Source organism: Triticum dicoccoides, chromosome 2B, assembly GCF_002162155.2.
Source record: "Triticum dicoccoides isolate Atlit2015 ecotype Zavitan chromosome 2B, WEW_v2.0, whole genome shotgun sequence".
NCBI classification, from domain to species: domain Eukaryota; kingdom Viridiplantae; phylum Streptophyta; class Magnoliopsida; order Poales; family Poaceae; genus Triticum; species Triticum dicoccoides.
Window position 1 is genome coordinate 294,928,854 of NC_041383.1, and position 12,533 is coordinate 294,941,386.

The following is a 12,533-nucleotide window of genomic DNA, read 5'->3' on the forward strand; positions in this document are numbered from 1 at the left end:
CACTTCTTTCGAGATAAAACCCCTTCTCTGGAAAGTATCCATTCTTGACAACAAAGACTTGCGTTCGGGTCTGTGATAGAAGGTATTCTATGAAGACTCACTTCTCCGCTTTGGGTTCGAGCTTATCAGGCATAAGTGTCGCATCCCCAAACTTTAAGAAACGACAACATAGCTTGCTTGCCAAACCATAGTTCATACGCCATTGTCTAAACGGATTTGATGGTGCCCTATTTAAAGCAAATGTTATTGTCTCTAATGCATAGCCCCAAAACTATAGTGACAACTCGATAAGAGACATCATAGAACGCACCATATCCAATAGAGTATGGCTACAACTCTTGGACACACCATTATACTATGGTGTTCCAGGTGGCGTGAGTTGTGAAACACTTTTCACATTGTCTTAAATACATACCAAACTTGTAACTCATATATTCACGTCCAAAATCATATCGTAGACATTTTATCTTCTTATCATGATGATCTTCAACTTCACTCTGAAATTGCTTGAACTTTTCAAAATTTCAGACTTGTGTTTCATCAAGCAAATATACCTATATCTACTCAAATCATCTGTGAAGGTAAGATAATAATGTATCGACCGCATGCTTCAGCACATTGGACCACATACATCGGTATGTATTGTTTCCAAAAAAGTTACTTGCCCGCTCCCTTGTACCAGAAAAAGGGGTTTTAGTCATCTTGCCCATGAGGCATGGTTCACATGTTTCAAATGATTTATAATCAAGTGATTCCAAAAGTCCATCAGCATGGAGTTTCTTCATGCGTTTTACACCAATATGACCTAAGTGGCAGTGCCACAAATATGTGGTACTATCATCATTAATGTTGCATCTTTTGGCATCCATAATACGAACATGTGTATTACTATGACCGAGATTCAACATGAATAAACCATTCACATTCGGTGCATGACCATAAAAGATATTATCCATATAAATAGAACAACCATTATTCTCTGACTTAAATGAATAATCGTCTTGCAATAAACAAGATCCAGATATAATGCTCATGCTTAACACAGTCACCAAATAAGATTTATTTAGGTTTAAAACTAACCCCGAAGGTAGACATAGAGGGAGCATGCCGACGACGATCACATCAACCTTTGAGCCATTTCCAACGTGCATCGTCACCCCATCCTTAACTAGTCTCCGTTTATTTTGTAGCTTTTGTTTTGAGCTAAAAATATTAGCAAACAATCCAGTATCAAATACCCAGGCACTACTACGAGCACTAGTAAGGTACACATTGATAACATGTATATCAAATATACCTTTGTTGACGTTGCCAGCCTGCTTATTTACCTAGTACTTGGGGCAATTCCGCTTCCAGTGGCCATTCCCCTTGCAATAGAAGCCCTTAGTCTCAAGTTTGGGTCCAGCCTTGGCTTTCTTCACAGGAGTGACAACTTGCTTGCCGTTCTTCTTGAAGATCCATTTTGTTCCCTTGCCTTTCTTCTTGAAACTAGTGGTTTTGTTGACCATCAACACTTGATGCTCTTTCTTGATTTCTACCTCCACGGCCTTAAGCATTGCGAAGAGCTCAAGGATCATTTTCTCCATCCTTTACATATTATAGTTCATCACAAAGCCCTTGTATCTTGGTGGCAGTGACTAAAGAACTCTGTCAATCACTACTTCATCTGGAAGATTAACTCCCAACTGATTCAAGCGGTTGTAGTACCCAAACATTTTGAGTACATGCTCACTAACGGAGCTGTTCTCCTCCATCTTGTAGCTAAATAACTTGTTGGAGGTGTCAAACCCCTCAACCAGGGCATGCGTCTGAAATACCAATTTCAGCTCCTCGACAATCTCATATGCTTCATGGTGCTCAAAATGTCTTTGGAGCCCCGGTTCTAAGCCATAAAGCATGGCGCACTAAACTCTCGAGTAGTTATCAGAACGTGCCTACCAAACGTTCATAACATCTGCAGGCGAGCCTTGAGGGGGTGCATCACCAAGCAGTGCATTAAGGACATAAGCCTTGTATGAAGTAGTGAGGATAATCCTCAAATTACGAACCTAGCTAGTCCGCATAGTTGCTTCCATCATCTTCCTATGAAGCGCGAGCCATTGATCGACAACATAATTTTGCAAAGACATTAAGATTATGTTCATGGTAATTGGTTCAATTAATCATATTACTAATGAACTCCCACTTAAATCAACATCCCTCAAGTTGTTTAAGTGGTTACACGATCCATAACAACCAACCCATGTCCAATCATCACGTGAGATGGGGTGGTCATCAATGGTGAACATCTCCATGTTGATCATATCTAGTATATGACTCATGTTCATCCTTTCGGTCCTCCGTGTTCTGAGGCCATGTTTGTACATTCTAGGCTCGTTAAGTTTAACCCAAGTATTCCGCATGTGCAAAATCTGGCTTACACCCGTTGTATGTGAACGTAGAGTCTATCACACCCGATCATCACGAGGTGCTTCGAAACGACAAACTTTTCCAACGGTGCATACTTAGGGAGAACACCTTTATCTTGAAATTAAGTGAAGGGATCATCTTATAATGCTGTCGTCGTCCTAAGCAAAATAAGATGCATAAAAAGATAAAAATCACATGCAATCAATATATGTGACATGATATGGCCATTATCATCCTGTACTTTTGATCTCCATCCCCTAAGCACCGACATGATCTCCATTGTCACCGGCATGACACCATGATCTCCATCATCGTGCCATCACGTGGTTGTCTCGCCAACTATTGCTTCTACAACTATTGCCAACGGATAGCGATAATGTAAAGCAATTACATGTCATTTAATAATTGACACACATGTCATACAATAAATTAAAGAGAATCCTATGGCTCCTGCCGTTTGCCGTACTCATCGACATGCATGTCGTGAACCTATTACAAAACATGATCATCTCATACATAACATATATCACATCACGTTTTAGTCATACCACATCACAACATGCCGTGCAAAAACAAGTTAGATGTCCTCTACTTTGTTGTTGCAATTTTACGTGGCTTCTAGGGAAATCTATAAGAACTGTTCTTATCTACGCAAAACCACAACAATGATATACAAGTTGCCTTTTAACCTTCTATAAGGACAACCGTTGTTAAATCAGATTCAACTAAGGTGTGAGAGATAAACATCTGCAAAGCCACTTTTATGCAATACAAGTTGCATGCCAGTTAGTGGAACCGGTCTCTTGTACATGGACAAGTAAGGTTGGTCCAAGCCCAAGTCGCTCCAACCCAGTTTATCTCTGGTTGGTTACTGGTCCCCGCTCCAGGCGTGCAAAAGAGGTTCCTTGCCTCGTAAACTGGCGGCAGATGACTCCAATGCCTCCTTCTCATGATTTCATTTGAAGTGTTCTGATCCAACGAGAGCCGGAAGGAACTAGCCTGAATCTGTTGTGCCTGAGCATCCAAAACAGCCCGCTCCGTCATCATCCTAGCATCCTTCACCGCCAGGTCTTCCTTGGCTAGCGCTACCTCGTCACACAGTTTTGCAATTTCCGCGTTATGCTGAGCTTGATTCACTGGGCTAACCTCTGCTGTTAACAAGGCTGTCAGCTTATCCAGAAAATCTGTCAAAACCTAAGCCGGCGAGCGCACAGGGCCTCCTGCCCTGGCTGCCATCGCCGCTGCTGACCCGGAGATCATTGCTGCCGCTATCGAAGAATTCTTCCCAGGCTGTGTACCCGCTATGAAGATTGCAACCCTATTCGGCGGCTCATAGGGGTCCGGAATACTGTCGCCATCGGATCATCCCCTAAGCCTGCCATCTTGCAGTTGATATAATGAAGTAGTCTCACCCGTGGACGACTCACCGTCAGAATAGATGGCCATCTCACCGCCAGACATAGATCCTTCATCAAATTCCGCCCCATGGATGAATCCCACGAAGGCACGTTTCATGGCGGGCTCAGCTCGGGCGGGTCTTGCACGCTGAGCCATCTCGATGATGTCGGTGTAGATGTCCGGCTCAGGGCCCGACTCGCTGGTCTTGCCGATGAAGACGTGAATTCCGCCAAAGGGGACCCGGTACCCGTACTTAATTGAGCCGACCTTGGGGCCCCAGCCTGCATTGTCAGTGTAGAGCTTGCCGCGATGACTCTTGGTCACCCGGCCCACAGCATACCCCTTGATCCCTTTGAAGCTGCCCTTTAACAACTCGAAACCACCGTGCTGGCCCCACGGTGGGTGCCAACTGTCGTGGAATAGTCATGACAGATGTACTAGTGTGAGGACTTAGTTGTGGAGCCATCGCAACTAGGTTAGCTTAAAAGGGTTAAACGGGACAAAGGACACATGAGTTTATACTGGTTGGCCCCTTGCAGTGAAGGTAAAGGCCTAATCTAGTTTGAGGTGGTATCGCTTATGTCTCGATTACCAGGGAGCGAATACGCTTGACCTAGCTTTCGATCTCTTGTTTCTTACCCTGAACCGCCGTCGGGTCGTCCCTTTATATACACAGGTTACCCCCAGTGGCTCACAGAGTCCCGGCCGGCTCATAGACAATGTGTCCGGCTCGGTGACTAACTATACTTGCCTTACAATATAAGTCATACACATACGACGGTTTACCCTATGGGCCTTAAGTCGCTCTTGGGCCTTCGCCCCATGAACCGTCATCTTCAATATCCTCTTGGGCTTCATATTGATGAACCGCCATAGGTATAACCCGGCCCCTCCTAGGCGGGTCATACCTAATAGTTATATCCCCAACACGCTTCATCCCACAATACCGCTGAATCCAAATAAGACAATGAAGGTAAGCAATTTGAACATCGACGTCCACAACTTCTTTGTGTTCTACTCGTGCATATACATCTATGCATAGACCTAGCTCGTGATGCCACTAAAGGGGAACGAACCATGAAGATAAAACATTTCCTACAAAACACCCAAGATCTATCTATGGAGATGTATAGCAACAAGAGGGGAGTGTGTCTACATACCCTTGTAGGTCGAAAGTGTTAGCGTCGTAATGCGGTTGATGTAGTCGTACTCTTCACGATCCAATCGCAATCCAATCCAATCTAGTGTCAAACCGACGACACCTCCGAGATTAGAACACATACGGCTTGGCGACGTCCTCTCTTTCTTGATCTAGAAAGTGAGGGAGAGGAGGTAGACGAGATCTGAACCAACACGACGGTGTGGTGGTGGTAATGGCAGCGAAACACCGATAGGACTTCGCCAAGCACTGACGGATCGAGATCGAGGCTTATGGGGAGAGAGAAGAGGCTTGGGTTTGGTGTGTCCAGTCCTTGTGCCCCTCCCCACTATATATAGGTGTGTGGGAGAGCTGGGGGCACACCCTAGCCCCTCCTCCAAGGAGGGGAGGCGTCCAAGGGAGGAAACTTGCCTCCCAAGGCAAGTGGACTCCCTCCCACTTAGGGTTTCTCCTCACCAGGCGCATGGGCCTTGTTGGGGCTGGTTCCCTTGGCCCATTAAGGCCAGGGTGCCCCCTAGATCCCATGCTACTATATGGGACGTGCTGGAACCCTTTGAGGACTTCTGCACCCTTCTAGAACCTTCTGGAACCTTCCGGTGACCTACCGATACAATACTGAAAAAACCAGACTTCTTCCCGAAACCCTGAAAATAACTTTTGATATAGAAATATTTACCTTTGGACCATTCTGGAGCTCCTTGTGATGTCCCGGATCCCATCTGAGACTCCGGATAAGTTCGGACTTTCCACTATTAATATCTCAATACTACCCTAGCGCTACCAAACGTTAAGCGTGCGACCCTACGAGTTCGAGAATCTTGTAGACATGACTGAGACTCCTTGATGACCCACAAGTATAAGGGATCAATCGTAGTCCTTTCGGTAAGTAAGAGTGTTGAACCCAACAAGGAGCAGAAGGAAATGACAAGTGGTTTTCAACAAGGTATTTTCTGCAAGCACTAAAATTGTCGGTAACATGTAGTTTGATAGCAAGATAATTTGTAACGAGCAAGTAGCGGTAACAGTAATGGTAAATAAAGTGCAGCAAGGTAGCCAAATCCTTTGTGGCAAAGGACATGCCAAAACAGTCTCTTATAATAGGAAAAGCATTCTTGAGGGTACACGGGAGTTTCATCTAGTCACTTTCATCATGTTGGTTTGGTTCGTGTTCGCTACTTTGATAATTTGATATGTGGGTGGACCGGTGCTTGGCTATTGTTCTTACATGAACAAACCTCCCACTTATGATTAACCCCCTCGCAAGCATCCGCAACTACAAGAAAAGTATTAAGAATCTAACCATAGCATTGAACATTTGGATCCAAATCGGTCCCTTACTAAGTAGCGCATAAACTAGGGTTTAAGCTTCTGTCACTATAGCAACCCATCATCTAATAACTACTCCACAATGCATTCCCTTAGGCTCAAGGATGGTGAAGTGCGATGTAGTCGACGTTCACATGACACCACTAAGGGAATCACAACATACATATCATCAAAATATCGAACACATATCAAGTTCCCATGATTACTTGCAACAAGATTTCTTCCGTGACCTCAAAAGCAAAATTAAATACTCACAAATTATAATCATGCTCAAGAACAGAGGGGTATTAAATAGCATAATGGATCTGAACATATAATCTTCCACCAAATAAACCATATAGTAATCAACTACAAGATGTAATCAACACTACTAGTCACCCACAGGTACCAATCTGAGGTTCTGGTACAAAGATTGAACACAAGAGATGAAGTAGAGTTTGCTAGGAGATGGTTCTATTGAAGATGTTGATGGAGATTGGCCTCCCAAAGACGAGAGGTTGTTGGTGATGATGATGGCTTCGATTTCCCCTTCCGAGAGGGAAGTTCCCCCAGCGGAATCGCTCTGCCGGAGGGCAAAAGTGCTCATGCCAAAGTTCCGCCTCGAGACGGCGCCACTCCGTCCCTGCAGGATTGAAAGTATGTCTAGAGGGGGGGGGTGATTAGACTACTTGACCAAATAAAAATCTAGACTTTTCCTAATTTGAAGTCTTGGCAGATTTTAGCAACTTAGCACTAGTCAAGCAATCAACCTACACATGCCATTATAAGAGTATAGTAGCAGAATGTAAATCATTGCATATGAAGGTAAAGGGGAGGAGTTTGGAGGGAGCAAACACAATGTAGACATGGAGATTTTTGGCGTGGTTCTGGTAGGTGGTGCTATCGTACATCCACGTTGGTGGACACTTCAACCCACGAATGGTAACGGCTGCGCGAGTCCATGGAGGGCTCCACCCACGAAGGGTCCATGAAGAAGAAACCTTGTCTATCCCACCATGGCCATGTCCCACAAAGAACTTGCCTCACTTGGGTAGATGTTCACGAAGTAGCCGATCTCCTTGCCCTTACAAACTCCTTGGTTCAACTCCACAATCTAGGAGACACCACTCTCCAAAAGGTAATAGATTGTGTGTTGATGATGAACTCCTTGCTCTTGTGCTTCAAATGATAGTCTCCCCAACACTCAACTCTCTCTCACAGATTTGGCTATGGTGGAAAGATGATTTGAGGGGAATAGCAACTTGGGGAAGGCTAGAGATCAAGATTCTTGTTGTTGGATTTGAATGTCTTGGTCTCAACACATGAGTAGGTGGTTCTCTCTCGGAAAATTAATGCTGGAAGTGTAGGCACATTTTGATGGCTCTCCCCACGAATGGAGAATGGGTGGACAGGTATATATAGCCTCCACACAAAATCTAACCATTACACACAAATTCCCAAACTCGGTGAGACCGAATAGTGAAACTCGGTCAGACCGATTCAGTTCAAAATGTGAATGTTAGGCTTTTCGGTGGGGCTGATGTCGGTGTCAAAATCGGCGGATCTCGGGTAAGGGGTCCCGATCTGGCCGTCTTAGGCTGATGGTAACAGGAAGCAGGGGACACAATGCTTACCCAGGTTCGGGCCCTCTCGATGGAGGTAAAACCCTACTTCCTGCTTGATTAATATTGACGATATGAGTAATACAAGAGTAGATCTACCACGAGATCGTAGCGGCTAAACCCTAGAAGCTAGCCTATTGAAAGATCGAGGATGTCGCCTAGAGGGGGGGGGGTGAATAGGCGCTTTAGAATAATTACGGTTTAGGCTTGAACAAATGCGGAATAAACCTAACGGTTAATTTGTCAAGCACAAAACCTACAACAACTAGGCTCACCTATGTGCACCAAAAACTTATGCTAAGCAAGATAAGCAACTATATGATAGCAAGATATATGACAAAGAACAATATGGCTATCACAAAGTAAAGTGCATAAGTAAAGGGGCTCAGGTAAGAGATAACCGAGGCACGCGGAGACGACGATGTATCCCGAAGTTCACACCCTTGCGGATGCTAATCTCCGTTTGGAGCGGTGTGGAGGCACAATGCTCCCCAAGAAGCTACTAGGGCCACCATAATCTCCTCACGCCCTCGCACAATGCAAGATGCCGTGATTCCACTAAGGGACCCTTGAGGGCGGTCACCGAACCCGTACAAATGGCAACCCTTGGGGGTGGTCACCGAACCCGTACACTTTGGCAACCCTTGGGGGCGGTCACCGGAACCCGTCAAATTGCTCGGGGCGATCTCCACAACCTAATTGGAGACCCCGACGCTTGCCCGAAGCTTTACACCATAATGATTGAGCTCCGAACACCACCAACCGACTAGGGAGCCCAAGCACCCAAGAGGAACAAGCTCAAGGGCACCAAGCACCCAAGAGTAATAAGCTTCTCAACTTGTAACTTCCACGTATCACCGTGGAGAACTCAAACCGATGCACAAATGCAATGGCAAGGGCACACAGAGTGCCCAAGTCCTTCTCTCTCAAATCCCACCAAAGCAACTAATGATAGGGAGGAAAATGAGAGCAAGAACAAGAAGGAGAACACCAAGAACTCCAAGAACTAGATCCAAGGGGTTCCCCTCACATAGAGGAGAAAGTGATTGGTGGAAATGTGGATCTAGATCTTCTCTCTCTTTTCCCCCCAAAACTAGCAAGAATCCATGGAGGGATTGAGAGATAGCAAGCTCGGAGAAGGTCAACAATGGGGGAAGAACACAAGCTCAAAAAGGATAAGGTTCATTGGGGAAGAAGACCCCCTTTTATAGGTGGGGGAAAATCCAACCGTTATCCCACTCACCAGCCCCGCACAGAGCGGTACTACCGCTAGGGAAGGGCGGTACTACCGCTCCGGGCGGTACTACCGCTCAACCTAGCGGTACTGCCGCGCTGCCAGGGCCCTGACCCCAGGGCGGTACCACCGCCAGGGAAGAGCAGTACTACCGCTTAGGGTGGTACTACCGCTCCTACTGCTGCCCTTAGTGCCGCAAAACCCGACACGAAAAACTTTGTTCGAGAATCGAGGCGGAAGTAGCCCAGACGCACAGCGGTACTATGGCCGAAAAACCCCAAGCGGTACTACCGTTCGGAGAGCGGTACTACTGCTCTGAGAGCGGTACTACCGCTGGGGAGCTTCGGCGGTACTACCGCTGGCGCCAGCCTTAAGCCACTACCGCTAAAACAAAGAATACTCCAAGGAAACCAGAACTGCCATAACTTCTGCAAATGAGCTCCGAATTGAGCAAACTCAAGCTTGTTGGATAGAGCAAGACGAGTAGCATCAAAATAGCGACAAAGGAGTGAACAAAGGAGTGAAACCTCCAACCGAGAAGAACCGGCATACCCTCCAACATCGAAAACATCATAGAAGATGCATGTGAACTCCGTTTTCGATGAACTCGAGCTTGTCATAAAAATGACCATAAGCTCCAAATCTCACAAGGAGAAGAACCAAACAAGAACCAAAAAGATGATGCAAGGATACGATCAAGCAGCTCATCGAGAGCCCCCCTTGATAGTACGACAATCAATCCTATAACCAGGTCTCCCACAACTACCGTGAGACCGGTAAAATAGAAAACCTATCAAGGGCAACCCTTTGCCTTGCACATGGTCCACTTGAGCTAGATGATGACGATCTTGACTCCCTCAAGTTGGACAACCTTTCTTGATTGCATTGGCTCGAAGAAGACTAGTTGATTGCTCCCCAATACTCCACTATGGGTGAGCCACTCTTCTGCACATCTTCACAAGTCCATTGTCGCCACAAAGAACGGCAAGCTTCAAGCATATGATCTCTTCGTGATGATTCTACTTGAGCTTGCACACCGCAACCTAAACCCACAAAGAACTTGCACGAAGACCATGGGTTAGTACACAAAGCGTAATTGACCATGCTTACCATACCATGGGATCGCTTGATCCCTCTCGGTACATCTTCTATGCTTTGTGTGTTGATCAACTTGTTTCATTCTTTGACTTAGTCTTGATCAACCTTGAATCTTTCCAACTCTCTTCATTTGGATGATGTCTTGAAGGTAAACATGAATGATCACACAATCTTCTTCTTCAAGACATGCTTGCAATAAGCTCAACACTCATAAGACCAATCTTTGGATAATTCCTTAATAGCAACTTGGTCATCACAAACTCTCCTTGAAACCAACAAATGGACTCCAAGAAAAGCCTATGGACAAACCCTTCAAATATAAATCAAGGCAACCATTAGTCCATAGAGATTGTCATCAATTGCCAAAACCAAACATGGGGGCACCGCATGTTCTTTCACCTATGATGATTATGATTGTAGTTGTGATCGGCCTTCTAAGGACCAACCTCTCCAGTTTATCTAGACACCGGAGAGGGCTAGGGTTTACACGGAGTCGGTTACAAGGAAGGAAATGCAATATCCGGATCGCCAAGCTTGTCTTCCACGCAAAGGAGAGTCCCATCCGGACACGGGACGGAGTCTTGAGTCTTATATCTTCACGCTCCAATAGTCCGGACGATGCATGTAGTCCGGCTGTCCGGATACCCCCTAATCCAGGACTCCCTTAGTAGCCCCTGAACCAGGCTTCAATGACGATGAGTCCGGCACGCAGTCTTGTCTTCGGCATTGCAAGGCGGGTTCCTTCTCCCGAATACTCCAAGGTGATCATCGAACACATAAACCATGTCTGGATCTGCAAAATGATCTTCACATAGCATCGTAGAGAGAATGATATTTCACAAACGTAATCTGCTGACCCCGTGACATGTCATTACGGTCGGGTCATTATTAGAACCGTTCTCCCACAACCAGCCATAGCGCATATCACGAGGCGGTTCTTCTGTACGTTTTGCCATAGCAGAGACCGTGTCCCCTTATTGTGGGATCCTCATCAATACGAGTATGGATAATCCAACCGCACCGCTAATCGCGGCGAGTGGGGAGAAAGCGGGTCCACCAGGCAAGTGGGGCGGCGTAAAAAGCTTTTACCGTCTCTATAAAGAGATAAGGTGTCTTCCTCTTTACCCACGCCTTCTCCTTCCGCTAGCCCATTCCCCTCTATTCGAGTCCTAACGCCCAGACATTCTTCTTTTCCATCGAAGGGAGGTTTTCCAAAGATGTCCAGATCCAGACAAGGAGGCAGATGGATGGCCTCTACCGTCCAGGAGGAGGATATCAAGAGGCTCCGGGAGGTCGGGTATCTGGCCAAGAAGATCGACCACCGTCTCCCACCGGCGGGACAGGTCGTCCCTACTCCGGAGCCTCACGAGAGAGTCGTGTTCCTTCCCCATTTTTTCCGCGGGCTCGGGTTTCCCCTTCTCCCATTTGTTCGTGGAGTCATGTATTACTACGGGATTGATTTTCATGATCTTTCCCCAATTCTTTCCTCAATATCTCGACGTTCATCGTCGTGTGCGAGGCTTTTCTCCGGATTTCGCCTCACTTCGGCCTGTGGCTGAAGATTTTCAATGTGAAGCCCAAGGTGGTGAGTGGCGAGCACGCCGAGTGCGGCGGCGCCATGGTGAGCAAGATGCCCAAGGTCGTTTGGCCGACTGGTGCCTTCAACGACTCTGTCAAGGAGTGGCAGCAGCAGTGGTTCTATATCACCGAACCATGTGGCAAAAAGTGGGCTGCAGCTTCCGAGTTCAGATCTGGTCCCCCAGTGCGCCTCACGTCCTGGCGCAAGAAGGGCCCGAACTGGTCCTCGTCCGATGAGCTGTCACTGCTCCAGACGCGCGTTCAGACTATGGTCGGCAAGGACGTCAAGCTCGTCGACGTAGTCCAGGTGATGTTAGTTCGCCTGGTTCTTCCTTGCCAACGCCGAGCCTGCAATTTGTGGGAGGTCGACCCAATCGAGCACCAAACCCTTCAGGAGCTCTATGATTCCTCCCACAAGGACATCTGGAAGGTGCTCTTTAAGTCTGGCAAATCATGGCCGGGCTCCGCCGAGGACCGCGGGTATCAATTATCCCATTCTGCAAGCCCGGTAAGTTATAGCCACGCTCTGTCCATCCATGCTTCAGTTGGCATGTCTCGAGGGAGACGTTTTCATCGTGCTTTATCATGACCCCACGGATGGATAAAAAAGGTGGAGCGGATACACTGTCCAGCCCCGCTGCCGTAGGAACCGGCCGGACCTCTTCTGACGAAGATGCTGGTCCCCGCGCCTTACGAGGCGCCAAAGAAAGAGGCCTCCAAGAAGGTCAAA